Below are 25,467 nucleotides of genomic sequence, written 5' to 3' on the forward strand. Positions count from 1 at the left end.
TGTGGATGTCGGGAGTAGAGTTGAGTGCGGTTTGTGGTTCGTGGTTCTCCAGTTCGCGGTTCGAGTGATTATGGGGGCTGTTCTAGATCGAACTAGAACTCGAGCTTTTTGCTAAAGCTCGATAGTTCTAGTTACATTCGAGAACGGTTCTAACAGCAAAAAGCCAAGCTAATTACTAGCTGGCTTTCCGCTGTAATAGTGTAAGTCACTCTGTGACTCACACTATTATGAAATTTCAGCGTATAGTGTGCGGGAACAGCGCATTCAGATCACTGCTACTGGGATAATCGCCATTTTTTTTTTTTTTTCTTGTCTTCCTTCAGTGGACTTTTAGCCAGAGAAGCAACGGCATGTGTGATAGGATGTCCATGTCACATGTCCCTGCATTATAAAAACAGGTATCTTGCAGTCTGGACGCCATTATCTCTTCTGCATCTGGGTGTCAGTCACCGCAGGTGCAGCTCCTGTCTCCGATACTGCTGTGTACGCTCTACACACAGCGCTATACAGAATAGGAATAGAAGTTTCTATTAGCCCTTGTAAGGGCTAATAACAGCAAGCTCAGAGCCATAGGTGACAGTCAGGTTCGTGGAAACAGATTTTAAAAGCTACAGAAGATAACAGCGTCTGTGTAGCTAAGCTCAGGGACGTCCTCGCTGCATTTCCCCATTAGGAGGGATAGAAAGTGATGCTTCCTTTCCTGTACACTGACCCACAACCCTGCCACTGTACCCTCCTGCCCTTTGCACACTCAAGCTCATTGTTACTAAGCCATTATACTAGCAAACACTGAGGAAACTTAGTGGCATCCTAAAAGTGGCTATTGGACTTTCATTAGCGTCCCACTAGTGCAAATCTATTTGCAGCACCTCTGCATTGCACACTCAAGCTCATTGATACTAAGCCATTATACTAGCAAACACTGAGTAAATTTAGTGGCATCCAAAAAGAGGCTGTTGTACTCCATTTGTGCCCCACTGGTGCCAAGCTATTTCTAGCACCTCTGCATTACACCCTCCTGCTCTGTTTTTAATAAGCTATAATAATAGCAAAAAATGCTGCCAGTTAGTGGCATCCAAAAAGTGGCTGTTGTATTCCATTTGTGCCCCACTGGTGCCAAGCTGTTTCTAGCCTCTCTGCATTACACCCTCCTGCTCTGTTTTTAATAAGCTATAATAATAGCAAAAAATGCTGCCAGTTAGTGGCATCCAAAAAGTGGCTGTTGTATTCCATTTGTGCCCCACTGGTGCCAAGCTATTTCTAGCACCTCTGCATTACACCCTCCTGCTCTGTTTTTAATAAGCTATAATAATAGCAAAAAATGCTGCCAGTTTGTGGCATCCAAAAAGAGGCTGTTGTACTCCATTTGTGCCCCACTGGTGCCAAGCTATTTCTAGCACCTCTGCATTACACCCTCATGCACATTTTGCAACGATATTTTTATTGCAAACTCAGGGAATTCCTTGCTGCATTTCATCATTAGGAGGGATAGAAAGTGAGGCTTCCTTTACTGTCCTGGTACACACAGAACACGGCCACTGTACCCACCTGCTCACTTTTGCCACGCTATTTAATTTGCCCAAAGAGCTGACACTTTTTCTGCCTTCCTAAAATTGTCTATAATACTAAGTTAGTGTTCCTTTGCTGCCAAGCAAGGTACAACATATGTGCATTCTACACTCCTTTCCATTTCTGGAACGCAATTATTAACTGCAGGTAGTCCAGCCAATCTGTTACGAAGGTGCAGGCGCGGATATAATGTTGCCTTCATCCAATGTTGGTTCTCTCGATATCTGACAGCTCAACAATACCATCTGTTTGCACTTAAAAAATAAGTGACGACTTGCCAATCACACTCCCGCTTACGGGTAAAGGGGTGGAAGTTCATCGTGAAAAAGCATGTGTGACTGCTGTCCCCACAGTCACAGAAGATGAAGAGCACGCAGATGCACTTGATGGGGCAGGCGGTGGTTGCACAGCCCCGCTAGGCCGCATTGTAGCACAGTGAAATTCCCTTTGCGACTTATGCTTCATTTTAAGTCTTGTATTTGGTGGGATCCACAGTATGCAGCAAAACCACGCAACATGAAAAGCACTGTTTGCAGTTGGGTTCATAAATGATTCTTTCACTTTCCCAAAACAAACAATAAGAACCATGCATTAAATTGAAATAATAGAACAATCTATTCAGTTGCCTACTGCTTGCTAAGCCCTCTGCGTAGCAGCAGTAATTATGTGTTTGTGTGTGTTTGTGTGTGTTTGTGTGTGTGTGTGTGCGAAGACAACTTAGGGTACCGTCACACTTTAGCGACGCAGCAGCGATCCCACCAGCGATCTGACCTGGTCAGGATTGCTGCTGCGTCGCTACATGGTCGCTAGTGAGCTGTCAAACAGGCAGATCTCACCAGCGACCAGTGACCAGCCCCCAGCCACGTGCAAGCGACGCTGCGCTTGCACGGAGCCGGCGTCTGGAAGCTGCGGACACTGGTAACTAAGGTAAACATCGGGTATGGTTACCCGATGTTTACCTTAGTTACCAGCACACACCGCTTAGCTTAGCGTGTGCAGGGAGCAGGAGGAGCTGCATTGGCAGCGTGAGAGCTGCGGAGGCTGGTAATGAAGGTAAATACCGGGTAACCACCTTGGTTACCCGATGTTTACCTTGGTTACAGCTTACCGCAGGCTGTAAGACGCCGACTTCTGCTCCCTGCACATTCAGGATTGCTGCTCTCTCGCTGTCACACACAGCGATGTGTGCTTATCAGCGGGAGAGCAACAATAAAAAAAAGAACCAGCACTGTGTGTAATGAGCAGCGATCTCACAGCAGTGGCCAGATCGCTGCTCAGTGTCACACACAGCGAGATCGCTAATGAGGTCACTGCTGCGTCACAAAAAACGTGACTCAGCAGCGATCTCAGTAGCGATCTCGCTGTGTGTGAAGTACCCCTTACTGGTGTCGCATCACAAGAGCTTCTCAGTTATCTACCTAAACATAGACAAAACACATCACCCACCCTAAATACCCTTGTTAGCTGAAGCCTCACAGATAAGGCAGATGATTACAGTGTGAATGCAAACCACACAGCTCTGCAACACAGTCATGTAAATATTGAAAAGCAACATTCAATGCAAACATGTGTCGCTGTCCCTCTATGATTTAAACTGTATGTGACAATTTGACAGTGCAGAGGCAGCAAGTGTGATTGTCTATATAGTCGTCCTACCCAGAACAGATATGTGTTTTCATAACAAAACAAAGTGTTGCGTGCACGCATTACTGTCTGGGCACAGCCTATCGCACCCGGGTACTGTGATGTCCAGTTGCCATAAATACAGACTTTACGCTCCTATCATGGTTAACAGTATAGACAGCACCGGAAGAATGTTGGTCTGTGGAACAGGATGCTGCTCACTGGCATTACGGTACTCCTCACCAAACTCCAAAATGACTCCCCTCACAATTGAACGAAGTGTTTCCACGGTTGCTCCTTCTTGTATGCCGATTTACCCCAACCGCAGCCTAACTCCAGTGTTTCGCCAACTGAGTATGCTCTGCCTGGCTGTGTCATTCCTGAGGCAAAGTCTTAATTTTGGGCTACAGCGCATGCTCGTTTGGACTGTGCCTGAGTCATTCTGCGACCTGCGGCTCAACACACTTACACAGGGCCCTGGTGCTTGACTCACTCTCGGGAGGCCACTAAAACTAACTGCACCCAACATCAGACCCAGGTGACCCCTTACACTGCAGTGGCGGTCCCCACTGACTGCAATACCGAGAGTGGCGTCACGAAAATACATATAAAGAAGCAACCTAAGTGTGACCAGACTCTTCCTCCATGTGGAGTCCCTGAAGGTAATGCACCAACACAACACCTGTGGGGCTTCACACTGACTGAGAAAAGCCTCTTTGCACAGGTACTTGCACTCCGTGCCGGTCTAAGTCCTGTGTTGTGCCTAGACAGCATGCTGAAGCGGATAGTCTTTTTTGCAAAACTGTATTTCATGCTACTGAGCATGCTCAGGCACTTCCTGCATCAGAATCTAGGTCAGCTAATGAACTCTTTGGCCCTGCCCCTGATGTGGGGGGCCCATATAGACCACAGGGCATCAGGTGTCCTGACAATTTGGCCAGGACACTCCCAACAGGCTTGCAGAGGGCCGCCCCTATGACTTGTCACCTCATTGTTGTTGGTCAGACGATGACTGTTGAGGTGTTTTGGTTGTGGCAGCCATGAGGTAATCATTCAAGTGGTGGTTCAAAATAGGACGCTAGTTATGCCACTCATGACGTGTCACTCTGCTTTTGTCTCCAGGAGGTGCATTGTGGTCCACCCTGGTTTCGGGCGGACCCAGGTTATAAAAGGGGCTGGAGCCAAGAAGAAGGTGCCCAGTCTTCTATTATGCTCTGAAAAAGCACACCTCCATATGTTGAACCCATTGCGGCTTTAGGCCAGAGGTAGGCAGGGATAGGTCATCGATGCAGGCCGCCACCACAGTTGGTAACGCAGAATGTTTAAGAACAGCTCCTGTCCTACCAGTCCTGCTAGTGCAGCCCAGTGGCATAAACAGGCCTGCTGCTGCGGATGTGCCTGCTGTCCACAGGTGTGTCCCCTACGCACACGGACAGCGTAACCAATGGCCCCTGTGTTGTTAACAGGGAGTTCCGGGGCTGGGTGGTCGTGTGGACCCTGTCACGCTAACAGGGCTCCAAGTCTCCATATCCGAGTGGCGTCTAACTCGGTTCAGGCTACTATTTGTTTGAGAGTCAACCTGCTCTGTATCCTCCACCTAACCTTCCAGTTGCCAACCTCTCCTTTTCCATCTGTGAACACGGTGGACACCGAATGGCGATTGGGATATCTACCTTTCTCTTTCTTTTCTTCTTAATATTTTTTATATAGCGGTAACATAGTATATACCACCTTATCCAAATCTGCCAGTCCCACCATACCAGATGTTGTTTCTTCAGCAAATGTTAATGTTGCTTAACCACCAAACCCACGGACACAAACTTTTTTAGCCTTTCCAACACACCTGTTCCCCTTTCCACCTGCATCTGTCCTTTTTCAACTCAGTTTGTATATGACCAAAAATGCAACTCTGCAGACACCGTACTCAACGCCGTCTCAGCACAGCAGCCAGCCCTCGGTCCCTCAGATGTGGACAAGTAAGACCATTTCCTCCTATCGATGAAAAAGCGTCGAGATTCACTCTGTGCAAGATGTAAGATTGCGTAACACCTTCTGCTGATACTCCTGCATACGTGTGTCCCTTTCTATGGCAGGAGTTATTTCGCAAAATTTTGTGTTGTACCGGGGATCTAACAGTGTGGCAACCCAGTAGTCAGCATGACTTGGAATTCGTACAATCCGAGGGTCATGTTGTAGGTAGTGCATCAAGAAGGCGCTCATGTGTTTTGAGCATCCAGTAGGACCAAGTCCTTGGTGTGTTGGTGGCGGAGAGGTGAGAATCGTGCCTCCTTCCTCTGCTCTCTCCCCACAACCTCGCACAACCAAAATGTGAGCAAGCTCTCACTAATCTGCTGAGTCTTCCATGCCCATCGCCAGTTCGTCCTCCATTTCTTCCTCGGCTCCTGCACTTTCCTCAACTGTTTTGCTGATACTATGCTCCCTTGATAATCCCTCTCACCCACCGTACCATGACTGCCGCCAAGGTGCCGCTGACCATCTGGACCTTGTAGATCTTGTTATCCCTTCCGCATATGACTCCTCCAGTATTTCTTCCCTTCCTCTTGGACCAACACCTGACTCCGAATAATACTTACAGTGTGCTCCATCATGTAGATGACCAAAATTGTCACGCTGAGAATGTCATCGCCAGTGTTAAACATCTGCGTCGACATTTGTAAACTGTGTAGAACGTTGCATATGTCCTTGATCTGACACCACTCCAGCAGCATGATCTGCACCACCTCTGGATCAAGTTAGCCCAGGGTATACGTCATACCGTATTTCAGCAGGGCTCTGCGGTGTTGCCACAGACGCTGCAACATGTGCAGATTCAAATTCCTGCGTGTCGGAACATCGCATTTCTGACGTTTGACCGCCAGACCTTAATACTTCAGGAGCGATGAAAGTTGTTGAGCTACTGGGTGCACACGATGGAAGTGAGCACATAGTGAGCGTGCCCGCTGTACAAGGCCATGTAGGCCGGGATGTTGTTTTAAAAATTGCTGGAGAATTAGATTAAACTCGTGAGCCATACAAGTCACGTGTGTCACATTGGCCTGACGAAGGCATGCTGCCATGTTTGCATCATTGCCGCACACGGCTGTTAAGTCACCACCGTAGTCCGCTATGTCAGTTTGTACTCCTGTCGTAAGGTGACGTGTTCCTTTCATGCATAGTTCTGATGATGGGAGAGGAGTCGACACCAGCGGCGCAGGTGGACGCAGGTTATGCTCACCCACTGGGATGCGTTACCTTGACATATGCAGAACCAATGGCTGAATGCAGGTGGTGGGTATCTCACAGATGAAGTACCATCATTCAGCTACCAGACATAGCTATGAACCTCTGGTTACTGTTACCCCAGTTTAGTTTTATGAGTTTGTTTGCTTGTTACCTGACTACTTTTCCTGCTTGCTGTTTAGGTACCTCGTTGGCCGATTTGCATTTCACCTCTGCTTGTTTTCTGATTAAGTCCTGTCCCTCCCATTCTGTTCCTCTTCCTCAATTAATGTTTTGACCCTGCATGACTACTATTCTCTGGAACTGCAGCCTTCCACGGGTATTGATCAACTTGGGCCCTGTGTCATTCAATATCACTGTATAGAGATTAAAGGGTTTCAGGGTTCTGGGGGTCCAGCTTGGTGAGTGGGTTCCCTATAGCCTATCCTTTACAGCCCGTCTGAGTGTGTCGATCCAGGCAGGCGTTACACCGTGCCCTCAACAGAAGGACATGTAGGCCGGGATAGTGTTTTAAAAATTGCTGGAGATTCGGATTCAACAAATACAACGCATACAAGGCACGTGTGTCACATTGCCCTGAAGAAGGGCCACAGACTGTTTAGCATCATTGTCGCACCCGGCATTCCCTGGCTGCTGGTTGAGTGGAGACAACCATTGATGAACCATTGATGAAACTCGGTCTCACTCTACAGAGCTAACTGTCCACAACTCCTCAGCGGTGTCTCACATTTCCCCTACATTTCAAAGTAAACATTTGACCGCCTGATGGCCTTGAGCTCTGCTGCCAGCAAAGTAAGGAGGTGTGTGGGATTCCTTGGGTGCACAGGGTGTTTGGGCTGAGCTGCAGGAACAACATGAGGTTGATGAGGCAGAAGCAGTGGAGGAACTTGTACATACAGAGGAAGGATTGAAACACACAACTCGTGGGGACGGAAAGACTCGTACAGCAGACACTTCTCCATCTATCACCATAGTTACAAAGTGCCCAGTCAGCGACATGTAACGCCCCTGTCCATGCTTACTGTTCCAAGTATCTGTGGTGAAATGCACCTTGTCACACACAGAGTTTCTCAAGGAAACGGTGATGTTGTGTGCGACCTGCTGTGTTAGCGCTGGCACCTCTTTCTTGGAGAAGGAGTGGCAAATGGCCATCGGCTCTTGGGGCACTGCAATGGGCATAAGGTCTCGAAAATCCTCGGTGACAAAAGGGTGTAAAGGCAGCCTTTCTGTAGCCAACAAGTTTGAGATGCTGAAACTAAACCTCTTAGGTCATGCACTTCGAAAATCATGTAAAAAACAACGAGGGGACTCCAACCACAGTCTTCCTTGTTTCCACTAATTGGGCCACACACACCCCACTTGACTGGCATCAGTTGATCCCCCTTTTCAAAATGAAAAAGATGCTTTGCATGAAGCACTCTCAATAATACGTGTGCCTTTCGCCTCCCCTGGCTGACCCAGGGGAAGAAAAGTCCTCTGAGAGCCATGACTTGTTCATCTTGGTTCTTTTAGAAACACAGCGAGGGGACTCCAACCACAGTCTTCCTCGTTTCCACTAATTGGGCCACACACACCCCACTTGACTGGCATCAGTTGATCCCCCTTTTCAAAATAAAAAAGATGCTTTGCATGAAGCACTCTCAAAAATATGCGTGCCTTTCGCCTCCCCTGGCTGACCCAGGGGAAGAAAAGTCCTCTGAGAGCCATGACTTGTTCATCTTGGTTCTTTTAGAAACACAGCGAGGGGACTCCAACCACAGTCTCCCTCGTTTCCACTAATTGGGCCACACACACCCCACTTGACTGACATCAGTTGATCCCCCTTTTCAAAATGAAAAAGATGCTTTGCATGAAGCACTCTCAATAATACGCGTGCCTTTCGCCTCCCCTAGCTGACCCAGGGGAAGAAAAGTCCTCTGAGAGCCATGACTTGTTCATTTTGATTCTTTTAGAAACACAGCGAGGGGACTCCAACCACAGTCTCCCTCGTTTCCACTAATTGGGCCACACACACCCCACTTGACTGGCATCAGTTGATCCCCCTTTTCAAAATGAAAAAGATGCTTTGCATGAAGCACTCTCAAAAATACGCGTGCCTTTCGCCTCCCCTGGCTGACCTAGGGGAAGAAAAGTCCTCTGAGAGCCATGACTTGTTCATCTTGGTTCTTTTAGAAACACAGCGAGGGGACTCCAACCACAGTCTCCCTCGTTTCCACTAATTGGGCCACACACACCCCACTTGACTGGCATCAGTTGATCCCCCTTTTCAAAATGAAAAGGATGCTTTGCATGAAGCACTCTCAAAAATACACGTGCCTTTCGCCTCCCCTGGCTGACCCAGGGGAAGAAAAGTCCTCTGAGAGCCATGACTTGTTCATCTTGGTTCTTTTAGAAACACAGCGAGGGGACTCCAACCACAGTCTCCCTCGTTTCCACTAATTGGGCCACACACACCCCACTTGACTGGCATCAGTTGATCCCCCTTTTCAAAATGAAAAAGATGCTTTGCATGAAGCACTCTCAAAAATACGCGTGCCTTTCGCCTCCCCTGGCTGACCCAGGGGAAGAAAAGTCCTCTGAGAGCCATGACTTGTTCATCTTGGTTCTTTTAGAAACACAGCGAGGGGACTCCAACCACAGTCTCCCTCGTTTCCACTAATTGGGCCCCACACACCCCACTTGACTGGCATCAGTTGATCCCCCTTTTCAAAATGAAAAAGATGCTTTGCATGAAGCACTCTCAAAAATACACGTGCCTTTCGCCTCCCCTGGCTGACCCAGGGGAAGAAAAGTCCTCTGAGAGCCATGACTTGTTCATCTTGGTTCTTTTAGAAACACAGCGAGGGGACTCCAACCACAGTCTCCCTCATTTCCACTAATTGGGCCACACACACCCCACTTGACTGGCATCAGTTGATCCCCCTTTTCAAAATGAAAAAGATGCTTTGCATGAAGCACTCTCAAAAATACACGTGCCTTTCGCCTCCCCTGGCTGACCCAGGGGAAGAAAAGTCCTCTGAGAGCCATGACTTGTTCAACTTGGTTCTTTTAGAAACAGTGAGGGGACTCCAACCACAGTCTCCCTCATTTCCACTAATTGGGGCACACACACCCCACTTGACTGGCATCAGTTGATCCCCCTTTTCAAAATGAAAAAGATGCTTTGCATGAAGCACTCTCAAAAATACGCGTGCCTTTCGCCTCCCCTGGCTGACCCAGGGGAAGAAAAGTCCTCTGAGAGACATGACTTCTTCATCTTGGTTCTTTTATAAACACAGCGAGGGGACTCCAACCACAGTCTCCCTTGTTTCCACTAATTGGGCCACACCCCCCCACTTGACTGGCATCAGTTGATGCCTCTTTTCAAAATGAAAAAGATGCTTTGCATGAAGCACTCTCAAAAATACGCGTGCCTTTCGCCTCCCCTGGCTGAACCAGGGGAAGAAAAGTCCTCTGAGAGCCATGACTTGTACATCTTGGTTCTTTTAGAAACACAGCGAGGGGACTCCAACCACAGTCTCCCTTGTTTCCACTAATTGGGCCACACACACCCCACTTGACTGGCATCAGTTGATCCCTCTTTTCAAAATGAAAAAGATGCTTTGCATGAAGCAATCTCAAAAATACACGTGCCTTTCGCCTCCCCTGGCTGACCCAGGGGAAGAAAAGTCCTCTGAGAGCCATGACTTGTTCATCTTGGTTCTTTTAGAAACACAGCGAGGGGACTCCAACCACAGTCTCCCTCGTTTCCACTAATTGGGCCCCACACACCCCACTTGACTGGCATCAGTTGATCCCCCTTTTCAAAATGAAAAAGATGCTTTGCATGAAGCACTCTCAAAACGCGTGCCTTTCGCCTCCCTTGGATGACCCAGGGGAAGAAAAGTCCTCTGAGAGCCATGTCCACATTGTCAGTGGACAGACGCGTGTGCTTATCTGCCAGCAGACCCCCAGCAGCACTGACTTGAGAGAACGCTGGCTGCAGGACACGACAAGATCCCCAAGGCGTTCGTGGCGAGCTCAGGCAATTTATCCAGATTGGAAGCCTAAAATGAGCAGGGCTCAAGTTGGACAGTAATGGCATCGATGTTTCCTTGCATATACTCATATATCTGTGTCTCCTCCTCTTTTTCCTTGTCCAGCTCTTTTGTTTTCGCATGAGTATATATCCTTGTCACTTTCCCATGTGTTTGTGTTGTGTTGTGAGTTGTTTGTCACCTTTTGGACACCTTTGAGGGTGTTTTCTAGGTGTTTTTATGTGTTTGTGATTGTCTCCCATTGTTTCTTATGCGGTTCGAGTAGTTCGCCGAACCAGTTCGCCGAACCGAACTCGAACGAGACCTCCGTTCGGCGAACCGAACTCGAGCCGAACCGCGACCGGTTCACTCATCTCTAGTCGGAAGAGCCCTTTGCCTACAGACGCTGGCCCGTGAGATCTCTCTGCCTGAGCGGTGGCTTTCTATCCCCCTCGTTGGGCTGTTGTCTTCAGTTGGGACTTTGGGTGGGAAAGGACCTATAGTCCAGACCGCAATCAGTTAATTAACTCGGTCCAATGGCTTCTGGACCTCGTTTCAGGGTCTGAGTACCACCCCTTTGTGCTCCGGTTTCCGAGTCGGTTCCCCGGGTCAGTACCGGCGGGCCACTTGCCTGTCCCGGTCCACCACGCTTCCACCGAGCCATCTTCCCGGCTCCTGCAGGCTGAGGCCACCGCTTGCCTGCTAGCCAAAGGTGCCCGGGCTCCAACCCCGGCACCTGTCAGTTCTCTGCAGACCTGTCACATAAGCCTGCCTCCACTCTACTTCACCTCCTAAACTGATCTTTCAACTGACCCTGTGTTCTCCTGCCTCAGGCCCTCTGACCTCCTTGGTGGGCGTGGCCAACCACCTGACTCCACCCCCCCTGGTGTGTCCATCAAGCATTGAGAGAGGTGACTAGATTTTAATGGTTGGCTGATGACACTTTTTTAGAGGACAGGTGTTGTGCGGGGCGCTATCTGTGACTACCTGGCTAGTCCAGGGCATCACATAATAAAGTGGTGACAGAGGGGCTTTTTAGTGTTTTATTTCAAATAAAGGATTTTTCGGTGTGTGCTTATTTACTTTACTTACAGATTAGTGATAGCGTGTCATAGACGCTGCCATTACTAATCTTGAACTTAGTGGCAGCTATAAGCCTAGGCGCCGGTGGGCGGGGGAAGCAGGGAATACGAGATGGAATAATGTGCTGCTGGAATTTTCAAAAGCTGGAGAAGCCGCCAGAGTGTGATAGCTGTTAAACAAAATTACCAACCAATGCATAGCTCCAAAAATTAATGCATACAATGTACAGTACGTAGAAAATTCATGATAAATGATTTTTGGATAGACTAGGGCTAATCGCAAACAAGCACATAGAAACAAGGAAAAAAACGACCAACAAAGCCCAAATAGCTGAAGGTGAAAACTTTATTGAGGGAGATGGTGAGCGGCACAATTACAAGAAGGACACCGGCATCAGGAAATTCCTGGCTTGTGTGAAAATAGACATGATTCTAAAAAGAACCATGAAAACCATTGGTTAACCATATATTCAGCATAATAGATGACCATAGAATACATAGTATAAAATTAAGATACCAATGCTGCCAGGTATGTATTAGGGCAACCAGAAACCTATAAGTCACAAATATTGGTATCAGATCAATTGTCAAATAATTGTGTCAAATTTTAATATAAGATGACATAATAGGTAAGCGACCAGTAATAGCAAATATGTGTTAGGGTAAACAGAACACCAAAGAATCATGTGTCTAAGCAATCGCTGACTATATAACATGCCTACGCAAAGGGAGACCTAATAGGTGCTGGATCCGGATTAACAAGTCAAAGGGTCACAGTGTGACAGCCGTGCAGCGCCGCGCCCGTGATCGGTGAGTAAGAAAGAGAGAGGGAGAGACCGACTGACCATAATGGTCGCTGGCTTATATAGCCCCTATGACGCTGTGCGGCCAAGCCAATCACAGTAACACCACAACAAAGATGGCTGTGGCGTTACTTTGAGGGCAAGCAACGTCAGATGTGTTAATTGGCAGGAAAAAGGCGCCAGTAAGTCTAGAAATTAAAATGAAAGTATCGGAGCGAATACCATATTAGCCGTCGGATACATTCGCTCATCCCTTTTGTTAACCCCTTCACCACCCAGCCAGTGTTCACCTTCCTGACGAGGCCAAATTTTACAATCTTGATCAGTTTTCCTATAGCTTAGAAACATCTATGTATTTTTATACCATTGTGAAAAGCTTAGATCTAACATATGACCCTGATAAGACGACTGTTTTGTAGATTTGCACTATTCACACACTTTCTTATAGCTTAGAAGAGCCCACACTTCTGCTGGGTGTTGTGGTGCGCACCTGTAATCCTGGCTATATTAGGAGGCTTGGGCTGTTGGATCACTTGTTATGGTCAGTTCTGGTCCAGATTGTGTTATGTGGATCAGGTATCTACTGTTCTCATCAATATGGTGACTGTAAGCTGTTACTTGGAGACATTGAGCTGATTGACGATTATTGTGCCTGGTCAAAAATCAGATTATCCGTGCTAAACATGAGGAAATGCACTTAATATAATTATAGCACTTATGCATAGCCAGAATAGAGCAGACTGAGGAATATAGTGACACTCAGCCTTTTATAGGGGCAGAGCTCAATTACATATTTATTTTCTCTCCAATATTAGTATAATGAAAAAACACTGCAGAAGAAAAAAGCGCAATAGGGTGTTAACCAGTAAAACACTTAAGTACAGATGTCAGGTCACTCACCTATGGTGGTTGTGCAAGTCACATCCCCTATTTTAGCTGAATTTGAAGTGGTCACCTGCAGCTCCCCGAGGTTAATGCATGGAGGTGTATAGGAGAAAGGGTTTTTCGCTGCGCTCACATCACACTGCTCGATTATATTACATTTATGTCTTTTAATTCTATTGTAGGCAGATGTCAACGCTTTTGAGCAACGCAGCCCTCTTTATCAGGACAGCAAGCCAAAACAACATAAATATAGTGATAAAAGCTGAGCTGGACTGGTATATATATACATCATCATTGACGTCATAGGTAGAGATGAGCCACCCCTCTGGCGTTCGAGTTCGGTTTGGTTCGTCGAACGGAGGCCCTGTTCGATGAACGTTTGACGAACTGTTCGACGAACCTGTGGCGCCCCAGGACCTGGTCGCCACAACAGCATTGCCCCTCCAAAGGGTTAATGCTGAGCCTGGAGGTAATTGGGAGGTCTATTGGCCAGTAAGTTTAACATCCAACGCAGTTCTCCCTCAGACCAGCAGGGGGAGCTCTGAACCTGGAGTTCCAGGGAGCATTCCTTAAGTCTGGCCTGAGGGAGGAGTTAGTGTTCAGTCTGTAGAGAGAAGTCAGAGCAAGCAGACGCCGAGTAGTGCTGTCCTGTGGAACTGGGGCCTAGAGCTGGAGCAGCTTGGCCCAGTGAAACAGGAGGAGCAGAGAGGCACAGAAGAGACTCGGACATCGGAGTCTGTGGCCACCAGGGCCTAAAATACTCCCTGGTAGCCGAATCTGAAGGGCAGGAGAGCTGCAAGCACCTGGCCCATAAACAGCCCGAAGGTACAGCTGCATCATCAGGGCCCGGTGTGGACTCCAGCAGAGAAGCACCAGAGAGGGTGTGTGCAGCCTGCCACAGAGGGAAAGGGACGTACCACCGGTCCCAGCAGAAAGAGGGCCATTGCTAAATCCAGAGAGCAGGGTCCTATCACAGTAAAAAAAGGAACAGGAGTAGGCCTCATACTCATCTGGCCAAAACGACATCTCCGTTACTTCCAGGCCTGCCGGAGCCCTCTACCACCTGTAACGGTCTCCCAGGATTAACCGTTTGTGAAGTAAAAGAGGAGAAGGTAAAGAGACTGTTGTTTGTGCCTGTTTCTTTCATTGCCTGTCGGCCCTGCACCGTGTTTTCCACACAACACCATAGACTCTCACGAGCACCAACAGTGTCCCCGGGGCACCGCTCCACCTGTGGGGAGCAGTACCACCATTGCTGCCATATCATCACCCCGGAGGCCTTACACAGCAGCGGCGGCTTAATAGCCGCATACCACAGGTGGCGTCACGAACACAAACCCCAAGTCACCAGCCATATTTAACTGACACCCACCAGGGCGACGGAGTCGGGCCCCACCATCACTGACTACCCCTGGACTAGTCTGGCCCGGCACCGGGTGTCCCATAGCCCTGGGGTGGGCGAGTCAACTTTGGCGTCACAAACAGGATTTCGTGCCCGGTCCCACCGGGTACTGTGCGCCTGCAGAAACTGTGCTTAAAAGACTGTGTTACTGTTTGCAAACTGCCGCCACCATTAGCCTCGCTGAGCGCAGGAAGAAGGGGGGCGTGCCCGAAAAAAAGCGCGAAGGGAGCGCGCCATCAGAGCAGAGCGCCGTTAACCCCGCGTGACCCAGAAGGAAATTTGAAAAGTGAACGGAGCCTGTGAGGTTCACTAAGGGGGAGGAAGATGTCCGACACGGAGGGAGAGCAGGTGGCTGTGGTAGCTCAAGACGCAGCAGCACCGGCCGATGTAATCCCAGTCGCCGTCGCCCCAGCCCCCGCTGTAGCGCCGGTAATGCCGATCACCATGCCGTACATCCCGGGAGCAGAATGGCTGCCGCAGTACTCCGGGGAGTCCCATACCCTGAGCGACTTCAGAGAAAGGCTGCACAGCTTGTTCATAGTGTATCCTCTGACTGAGAGCCAGAAGGTGGGCATATTAATGGGGCAGCTAGCCGGCGCGGCCCAGCGTGAAGTGAAGTCCTGGCCTGACACAGATAAAGGGACAGCAACCCAGATACTGGCCAAGTTAAAGAGTACTTTTGACACCCGCACCGCAGCAGAAATAAAGATGAGATTCTTTGGGTGCAAACAACGGGCCACAGACAGCATACGGGACTATGCCTTCAACCTGCAAGAGGCCCTGAAAGCAATTAAACAGGTGGATCCAGAGAGTGTACGTGAAGAAGACAAACTCCTAACTGAGCAGTTCATAGAGGGGCTCCTGTCAGATGCCCACAGGACCCAGCTGCGTATCATGGTCCTGCAGAACCCTGCTCTGGACTTTGCAAAGTTTAAGGACCAGGCCATCCGGGTACTGAGAGAATCTACACCGAATGACCCAGTACCCCTCCGGCCTCTTGCTATCACGTACCCAGGGGTGGTGCCTGCAACACGAGCCGCTGCAGGGGCTGAGGCGCAGTCCCTGGATAAGGATCCCGCTGCAGAGCTCAGACAGCAGGTCCAGGAGCTGACCAAGACTGTGGCTGCCCTTGCCAAGACCGTGCAGTCTCTACAAGTGACCCCATCGCCTTCAAGAATCGAGTTGGCCTCCAGCCCAGATGACGTCCCATGGATGCGACAGAGGAGGATTCCGCTGACCCGAGGAAAAGACACAGACCGGTATGATTCAACGGGACAACCGATCTGCCGCCGCTGCAGCCAGGCGGGCCACATTGCAAGACACTTGTTAGGGCCAGGTGGACGGGCAGACCCAGGAGGTGGATCCACTTAATGAAGGCAAGGGGTCCGGTAGCCGGAGCACTACGGGTAGCAGGACAGTCCGTGCAAAAGAGTGGAATGGAGAAGTCCCTGGGACCACGGAGTCACTGATGGTAGTCCGGGTGACGGAGCTCAGGTTCGGAGGCCGAGATGTTGTCAGGCAGAGTCCGGAACCGATGGAGCGAGAGGACGGGTCACCACAGGGATCAGAGATGGTACGGACTGACGGGATGGCAGATAGTCAGCGTTCGGGGTTCGGGAATCGGCAGGACCGGATGGCGAGGCAGGAGCGGCTCTAGAAGAGAGATAGGTAAGTATATCACAGAGACACAAGGAGACCTGACTCCTAGCTTAGGAAACACGAAGAACAGGCCCCGCCCACTTGGACATTAAACCCCTTTATACCCTGTACCTGTGTGTTCAATTTCCTGTCAGTGGACGCTGGCCCTTTAAGAGAGGGTCAATGACCGCGCGTGCGCCCTAATGTGCATGCGCGAGGCCCGGGTGCCAGAAGCCAGGGCAGGGAGCGGTGTATAGGAAGCAGGGGAGCCGGCCTGGAGCAGGGCTGCCGACGGGCGCCGGGAGCGGGGACCGGGCCGCCTGGGGACCGCAGGTGATGGAGGCTGGAGACCGTGGAGCGGGGGACGCCTGACAGAGGAGCCGGGGAGCGAAGCAGGGAAGCCGGGGAGCGTGGCAGGTGAGCCGGGGAGCAGAGCAGGGGACCCGGAGAGCGTGACAACACTGTCCTTTAAATGGGCCGAGCCTGGGGCCAGGAGCCAACCCCCAGGTGTAAGGAAGCCCGGCTCAAACCCCAGTCGCAGCAAGTATGTGGGAGGACGCCCGGTCCTTCCTATTGTGCTGGATGGGATCCCTTTGAATGCCCTCCTGGATACGGGGTCCCAGGTAACAACCATCCCTTATAAATTGTACAAAAGATATTGGGCTGATTCAGACATTGACCATGGCCCAGATGATGATTTAACAATTGTGGCCAGTAATGGTCAGCCCTTGCCTCAAATTGGGTACAAGGAAGTAACCATTAAAGTGGGGCGGGTAGAATTGCCATGTCAGGGGATGATAATTGTAGATATTGATCGCAAGGAATCTAACCCACTGCTAACCATTGGTACAAATGTGATGGAAAATTGTATTGCCGAAGTGATAATTTTGTTGCAGCAGGCGTCTGAAGGTGCCAGCTCCGGGCAGCAGCGTGCCCTACAGAGGGAGATCAGAGCCCTGATGAGGAGGCAGCAGGTAGAGCAGTGGCAGTGTGAGGGTAAGTGACCCCCTCCCCATTGCAATACCCCCAAGAAGTGAAATGTTGATATGTTGTCGGGCAGCAATAGGTCTCAAGGGTCAAGATTACCAGGCCTTGGTAGAACCTGTGTATTCAGAAAGTAGGCCTGGTGTCCTGATAGCCAGAGGGGTAGTAGACGTCCGCAAGGGAAGAGTGCCCGTCCGTGTCCTGAATTGTGGGGAGGAGGAAGCCAAATTGCCCCGGTACGCCACGGTAGCAAAACTGTACGCTGTCAGTAACAATACCATCAAGGCAGTGGAACCCTTGATCCCGTCCGACCAGGCGGATGACAATGGCTCCAAGGGACAGCTGGAGGACTGGTGCCAAAAATTACATGTGGGCACCGACTCCACCCCCTCACACCAAAAGCATGGGGTTTACCGGGTGGTACAGGAGTACGAGCGGGTCTTCAGCAAACACCCCCTAGATTTTGGGCAGGTAAAAGGAGTTAAACATCAAATCCCCACGGGTGATCATCATCCCATTAAAGAGAGATACCGCCCTGTACCCCCAGCACAGTATCAGCGTGCCAAAGAAATGTTATGGGAAATGAAGGAGGCTGGGGTTATCAGAGATAGTTGTAGCCCCTGGGCAGCTCCACTAGTGCTCGTAAAGAAAAAAGATGGTACAATGAGAATGTGCGTAGATTACAGACAAATTAACCGCATTACACATAAAGATGCTTATCCACTACCCAGAATAGAGGAGTCACTAACAGCCTTAAAGTCAGCTAACTATTTCTCCACCTTGGATCTCACCAGTGGGTATTGGCAGGTTCCCGTGGCAGAGGCGGACAAGGAGAAGACTGCATTCACGACACCAATGGGCCTCTGCGAGTTCAACTGTATGCCATTCGGGCTCTGCAATGCCCCAGGGACATTCCAAAGGTTGATGGAGTGCTGCTTGGGCCATCACAACTTTGAAACCGTGCTGTTGTACCTGGATGACGTCATAGTCTACTCCAAGACTTATGAAGACCACCTGAGGCACTTAGCAGAAGTGTTCGAGTCCCTGTCGGAGTATGGCCTGAAGATAAAGCCGTCCAAATGTCACCTCTTGAAGCCAAAGGTACAGTACTTGGGTCATGTGGTCAGCGCAGAAAGGTGTGGCACCTGATCCAGAGAAAGTCACAGTAATCAAGGACTGGCCGAGACCCACCACGGTAAAGGAGGTGCGGCAGTTCCTTGGGCTGGTGGGCTACTACCGAAGGTTCATTGATGGTTTCACCAAGATAGCAGCGCCTCTTCAAGATCTCTTGGTGGGCCAGCCAAAGAAGGCTAAGAAGCAAAGCCCTCCATTTGAATGGAACAGCCAAATAGAAACATCTTTTGTCCGGCTGAAAGGGGCTCTCACGGGAGACGAAATTCTGGCCTACCCTGACTACAGCCAGCCGTTTGTACTGTACACAGACGCCAGCAACGTGGGACTGGGAGCAGTTCTGTCCCAGGTGCAGGGAGGCAGAGAGAAGGTGATAGCTTACGCCAGCAGAAAGCTTCGTCCCACAGAAAGGAATCCAGAAAACTACAGTTCCTTCAAGCTGGAGTTCCTCGCTATTGTTTGGGCAGTGACTGAACGCTTCAAGCACTATCTGGCGTCGGCCAAGTTCACCATCTTCACGGACAACAATCCGTTGACACATCTGGCAACAGCCAAGCTAGGTGCGTTGGAGCAGCGATGGATGGCCCGGCTGTCTAACTTTGATTTTACCATCAAGTACCGGGTTGGCAAGAAGAATAACAATGCTGATGCGCTGTCCAGAATGCCTCACTTACCCGAGTCTGGAGAAGACCTGGATGAACTCGAAGAGATAGAGTTACCGACTTTCCATCACCAAGGTGTTTCCCAGTGTGAGCATGCTGTAGGAGAGAAGCGCTCGAGCCAGCACGAGGTCTCGGTCAACCCATTACTCCACCATAATTGGGAAGAGACACAGAACGGTGACCCGGCCGTGCGATTGGTCAAAGAAAAGCTAGCACAAGCTGAGACCCATCTTGGCCCAGATGCTCCAGAAGAAGCCCAGCAGCTGTGGAAGGAGAGGGGACGACTGTTCACCTACCAAGGCAAGCTATGCAAGAGATATGTCAACTGGCGAACGAATGAACTCGTCTGGCAGATCGTGGTCCCACAGAGGGATGCTCCAATGGTCCTAGCAGCTTACCATGATAAAGCAGGACACTTCGGATGGAAGAAGTTGGAGACCCTACTCCGTGATCGGTTCTACTGGGTGCACATGAGAAAGACAGTCGAGAAGTGGTGCCGAGACTGTGGTCCGTGTAACCTGAGGCGGAAAGATGGTGCCAGCCAGAGGTCTCCCCTACAGCCAATTGTCACGAAGCAGCCCCTGGAGTTGGTGGCCCTGGACCAAGTGAAGTTAACACCAAGCCGGTCAGGCTATGTGTACGCCCTCACCATTGTGGACCATTACTCTCGTTTCCTGGTAGTAGTGCCGGTGAAAGACCAAACAGCCAGAACATCAGCTAGAGCATTTCAAGCATACTTTTGTCGACCTCACGGTTATCCGGAAAGGGTACTGACTGATCAAGGTCCTGCATTCGAGACAGAAGTGTTCCGAGAGTTCTGTAACATGTACGGTTGTAAGAAAATCAGAACAACATCGTACCACCCCCAAACCAATGGATTGTGCGAGAAGATGAACCATGTGGTTATTGATATGCTCAAGACTCTACCTCTGGAAGAAAGAAACCAATGGCCAGAGAAGTTACCAGATCTGGTAGACCTGTATAACCATATCCCAGTAAACTCGACCAACTGCAGCCCTGCTTACTTGATGCGAGCAAGACCTGGCAAGTTACCTGTAGACTTTGAGATGGGAACTGTGTCACCTGAAGCGGTTCAAGAGATAGAAGATTGGGATACAGAGCGACAACAGCAGTACCGCAAAGTCCAGGAATGCGTAGAAAAGAGCCTGTCCCAAGCAAGAACGAGACAAGAGCAGAACTACAATCAAACAGCCCCAGCAACTCCCTTAGCACCTGGAGAACAGGTCCTCAAGAAAAAGAGGAGGGCGCATAAATTAGATGATCAGTGGGAGAATGAACCCTACACCATTATTCCCTCCAACTTTAACAATAGTAAGGTATGCCTCATAAGCAAAGATGAAGGCAGGACCTATCAAACAGTTTCTAGAGACCACCTGAAAGCGTGCCCTGAGCGGTGCAAGATCCAAAAAGAAGTGGAAGAAATTCAAGAAAAAGAGGAAGAGATGATACAAACAATCCTTGGCAAATTCCCCAAAACTTGGACCCGAATAAATAATGCCATAGTGGTACCAGTCTTGACGTTCCCGCAGTTGGTCGAGCCAGAGACAGAAGAGGTTCCAGATCCACCTAAGGAACTGTCCGCCCCAACACAAGATGACACGCCAGCAGTGGAACAGGAGAATCAACCCCCTGTCAGTGGTGAACCTGTCATACCCTTGGCGACTCTCAGATCACGTAGGCAATCATCACGCATACCTATCAGGGTTAGGCCTACCTGTAGTGCTGAGGTAGAAGACACACCAAGTAGTCAGGGACAAACACCAGAGCTACGCAGGTCCCAACGCAGCACTCGGGGACAGCCCCCTCCAAGGTATAGAGAGTAAAAAGAAAGAGTACTTATTAGAATGTAAATAGTTATGTGAAATGTCTGTAATGTTGTGTATAAAATGGTTTTTTTTATGACTAAGTAAATGGACAATTGGGTCATGGACTATGAGTGGCCAACACGTTAATTGTTCATAGTTAGCACCAGTGTGCTCAACACCCCTGAAGAAAAACCCGTCCGGCGTGCATAGAGTGGGGTCAGCAATGCTCTGACGCATGCCCAGAGCCTACGTTGGGGGTTTTATCGCGGCGGGTCCCCCATGGAGCAGTGTAATGGACACCCGGCAGGGAGCCACACTGGACTCTTATAGTTGTTTAAGGTTGTAACATGTTTTGTTTTGTTTTCTTCAGTGCGGGAGTACTGAGTTTAACTAAGGGGGAGTGTGGCGCCCCAGGACCTGGTCGCCACAACAGCATTGCCCCTCCAAAGGGTTAATGCTGAGCCTGGAGGTAATTGGGAGGTCTATTGGCCAGTAAGTTTAACATCCAACACAGTTCTCCCTCAGACCAGCAGGGGGAGCTCTAAACCTGGAGTTCCAGGGAGCATTCCTTAAGTCTGGCCTGAGGGAGGAGTTAGTGTTCAGTCTGTAGAGAGAAGTCAGAGCAAGCAGACACCGAGTAGTGCTGTCCTGTGGAACTGGGGCCTAGAGCTGGAGCAGCTTGGCCCAGTGAAGCAGGAGGAGCAGAGAGGCACAGAAGAGACTCGGACATTGGAGTCTGTGGCCACCAGGGCCTAAAATACTACCTGGTAGCCGAATCCGAAGGGCAGGAGAGCTGCAAGCACCTGGCCCATAAACAGCCCGAAGGTACAGCTGCATCATCAGGGCCCGGTGTGGATTCCAGCAGAGAAGCACCAGAAAGGGTGTGTGCAGCCTGCCACAGAGGGAAAGGGACGTACCACCGGTCCCAGCAGAAAGAGGGCCATTGCTAAATCCAGAGAGCAGGGTCCTATCACAGTAAAAAAAGGAACAGGAGTAGGCCTCATACTCATCTGGCCAAAACGACATCTCCGTTACTTCCAGGCCGGCCGGAGCCCTCTACCACCTGTAACGGTCTCCCAGGATTAACCGTTTGTGAAGTAAAAGAGGAGAAGGTAAAGAGACTGTTTTTGTGCCTGTTTCTTTCATTGCCTGTCGGCCCTGCACCGTGTTTTCCACACAACACCATAGACTCTCACGAGCACCAACAGTGTCCCCAGGGCACCGCTCCACCTGTGGGGAGCAGTACCACCATTGCTGCCAGATCATCACCCCGGAGGCCTTACACAGCAGCGGCGGCTTAATAGCCGCATACCACAGGTGGCGTCATGAACACAAACCCCAAGTCACCAGCCATATTTAACTGACACCCACCAGGGCCACGGAGTCGGGCCCCGCCACCACTGACTACCTCTGGACTAGTCCGGCCCGGCACCGGGTGTCCCATAGCCCTGGGGTGGGCGAGTCAAACCACTCGAACCCCATTGAAAACAATGGGAGGCAAGCACAAACACATAAAAACACATAGAAAACACCTTCAAAGGTGTCCAAAAGGTGACAAACAACTCCCAAGACACCAAATGGGAAAGTGACAAGGACATATACTCATGCGAAAACAAAAGAGCTGGACGAGTAAAAAGAGGAGGAGACACAGATATCGGAGTATCTGCAAGTGAACATCGATGCCATTACTGTGCAACTTGCCCCTTGCTCATTTTGGGCTTCCAATCTGGATAAATTGCCTGAGCTAGCCACTTACGCCTTGGGGATCTTGTCGTGTCTCGCAACCAGCATTCTCTCGGAAAGTGTCTTCAGTGATGCTGGGTGTGTGCTGACAGATAAGCTCATGCGTCTGTCCAGTGACAATGTGGACAGACTAACGTTCATCAAGATGAACAAGTCATGGATCACAGAAGACTTTTCTACCCATGTGTCATCCAGGGGAGGCAAAAGTCTGCTGTATTTTTGAGAGTGCTTCATGCAAAGCATCTTTGTAAGCTTGCAACTGGGGGACAACTGATGCCAGTGAAGTGGTGTGTGTGTGGCCCAATTTTTGGAAACGAGGGAGACTGTGGTTGGAGTCCCCTTGCTGTGTTTTACATGATTTTAGAAGGGCATGACATGCCAAAGAGGTTGACTTTCAGCTTCTGCAAGCTGTTGGCTACAGAAATGCTGCCTTTCCACCCTTTTTACACAGAGGATTTTCGAGACCTTATGCCCATCGCAGTGCCCCAAGAACCAATGCCCAATCGCCACTCCTTCTCCAAGAAAGGCGTGCCCGCGCTACACCAGCATGTCGCACACAACATCAACGCTTCCTTGAGAAACTCTGTGTGTGACAGGGTGCATTTCAACCGAGATACTTGGACCAGTAAGCATGGACAGTGGCGTTACATGTCGCTGACTGGGCACTGGGTAACTATGGTGAGAAATGGAGAAGGGTCTGTTGTACAAGTGTTGCCGTCCCTACGAGTTGTGTGTCAATCCTTCCTCTGTATGTAGAAGTTCCTACACTGCTTCAGCCTCCTCAACCTCATCTAGGTCCTTAATCTCCACTCAAAACCTGTCTGGTGAGGCCACCCGTGTTGTAACTGTGCACAAGGAATCCCGTACACCTCCTTACTATGCTGGCAGCAGAGCTCAACACCATCAGGCGGTCAAATCTTTACTTTGAAATGTATGGGAAATGTGAGTCACACCGCTGAGGATTTGTGGACGGTTAGCTCTGGAGACCGAGTTTCATCAATGGTTGTCTCCACTTAACCAGCAGCCAGGGAAGGCCGTGTGTGACAATGATGCAAACCTGGGTGCGGCCCTTCGCCAGGAGAATGTGACACACGTGCCTTGTATGGCTCATGTGTTGAACCTGGTTGTCCAGCAATTTTTAAACCACTATCCCGGCCTACATGGCCTTCTGCAGAGGGCACGGTGAAACGCCTGCCTGGATCCACACACTCATATGGGCTATAAAGGATAGCCTAGAGGGAAGCCACTCAACAAGCTGCACCCCTAGAACCCTGAAACCCTTTAACCCCTATACAGGGATTTGGAATTACACAGGGCCAAAGGTGATCAATACCTGTGGAAGGCTGCAGTCCGAGAGAGTAGTAGTCAGGCAGGGTCAAAGCATGAATTGAGGAACAGGAACAGAATCGGACGGCCAGGACTTAATCAGAAAACAAGCAGAGGTCTAATGCGGATTGGGCAATGAGGTACATGAATGTGGAGCCCAGCCCAGGTCTGCATTACCTTCAGGGTCTTCAGGGACTCCACGTGGAGGGACAGTCTGGTCACAGGTAGGTTGTCTTCTTAGGATTCGTGACGCCACTCTCAGTATTGCGGTCAGGGTGACCGCCACTGCAGATTAGGGGACACCTGGGGCTTATGTTGGATGCAGCTAGATGTAGTGGCCTCCCGAGAGTGAGGCTAGCCCCAGGGCCCAGTTTGGGTGTGTGGAACCACAGGTCGCAGAATGACTCACACGCTCAACCAGAGTGTCTTTCAGGATTTTTACTCACATCAGGTGGCAGGGTGAGTAACCCGGGCATAGCTGTGATGCACCAAATAGGGAACCAGGCTCCTTCAGGCTGACTTGTGAGGGTGGCTACCGAGTCGCCTTCCTAGCCCTTGTGTTTTTGTGGTGACCCCGACTTGAAGTCCTGCTGGGGTCACCCAGGAAAGTTGCTGCTGCCTGTTCTCCCCCTTTTCGGCTCATCTACTTGTAGCCTGGACCAGGTCACTCCGGCTGCTTGCCTCTTGTGAACTATGGGCCCTCTCTTCGCTACGTGGCTGCGGACTCTGTGGTGTTATGGTGAGGGTCTGAAGTGCCCCCACCGGCAGGTTGAGCAGGCCAACTGAATGGGCCCCTGCTCTGGGAACCTGTAACCCGTACGGGCCTGGTACCTCCCTGGCAGTCTGCGTACTCAGCCACTACTTTGCCTCCAGCCTCGGGTGGTTTTCAGGTGACGCTACCAGGTGACCGTTCTCCCCTGTCAGTAGCCACTGTATGTGCGTTGTCAGAATCGTGACAGCCTCCAGGGTCTGCTTCTTGCGTCTGCTCTCCTTGAGCTGCACTAACTGAATGGTTCACTACTTCCTCCCCTCTGTGCCTGCCTACACAACCTAGCAACCAGGCTCTCTACCACACCCCTTGAGTGGAGATGGAGGCCACGCCCCCTCCTGGATTCCCCAGGAGTCCCTTCAAAGGTCCATGTGGGAGACCTGATTACTATGTGCCTGTGTAACCACACCTCGGTCAGCCTTCTGGATTACCTGTGTTGTACTGCCCCAGCATGGGTGCAGTACTAAGTGGTGCCTGACCAGGTCAAGGGCACCGCAAAAACATCAGGCAGCAGACGTAGTCAGGAAACAAGAGGTAGTCAGCACACAAAATCACAAAACAGAACTGGGCGGAACAGGAACCAGAAGTTCAGAACTGTGTCTGGCAGTGGTCAGCAGACAGGAGGTGCCTAAAAAAGGGTGTGGTGTCTTCCCATTGGTTGTAGCTGAATGATGGTACTTCAGCTGTGAGACAACAACCACCTACAGTCAGCCATTGGTACTCCATATCTCAAGGTAACCCTGCCCAGTGGCTGTGCAAAACCAGCGT

The sequence above is a fragment of the Anomaloglossus baeobatrachus genome, chromosome 5 (genome assembly GCF_048569485.1).
Source record: "Anomaloglossus baeobatrachus isolate aAnoBae1 chromosome 5, aAnoBae1.hap1, whole genome shotgun sequence".
NCBI classification, from domain to species: domain Eukaryota; kingdom Metazoa; phylum Chordata; class Amphibia; order Anura; family Aromobatidae; genus Anomaloglossus; species Anomaloglossus baeobatrachus.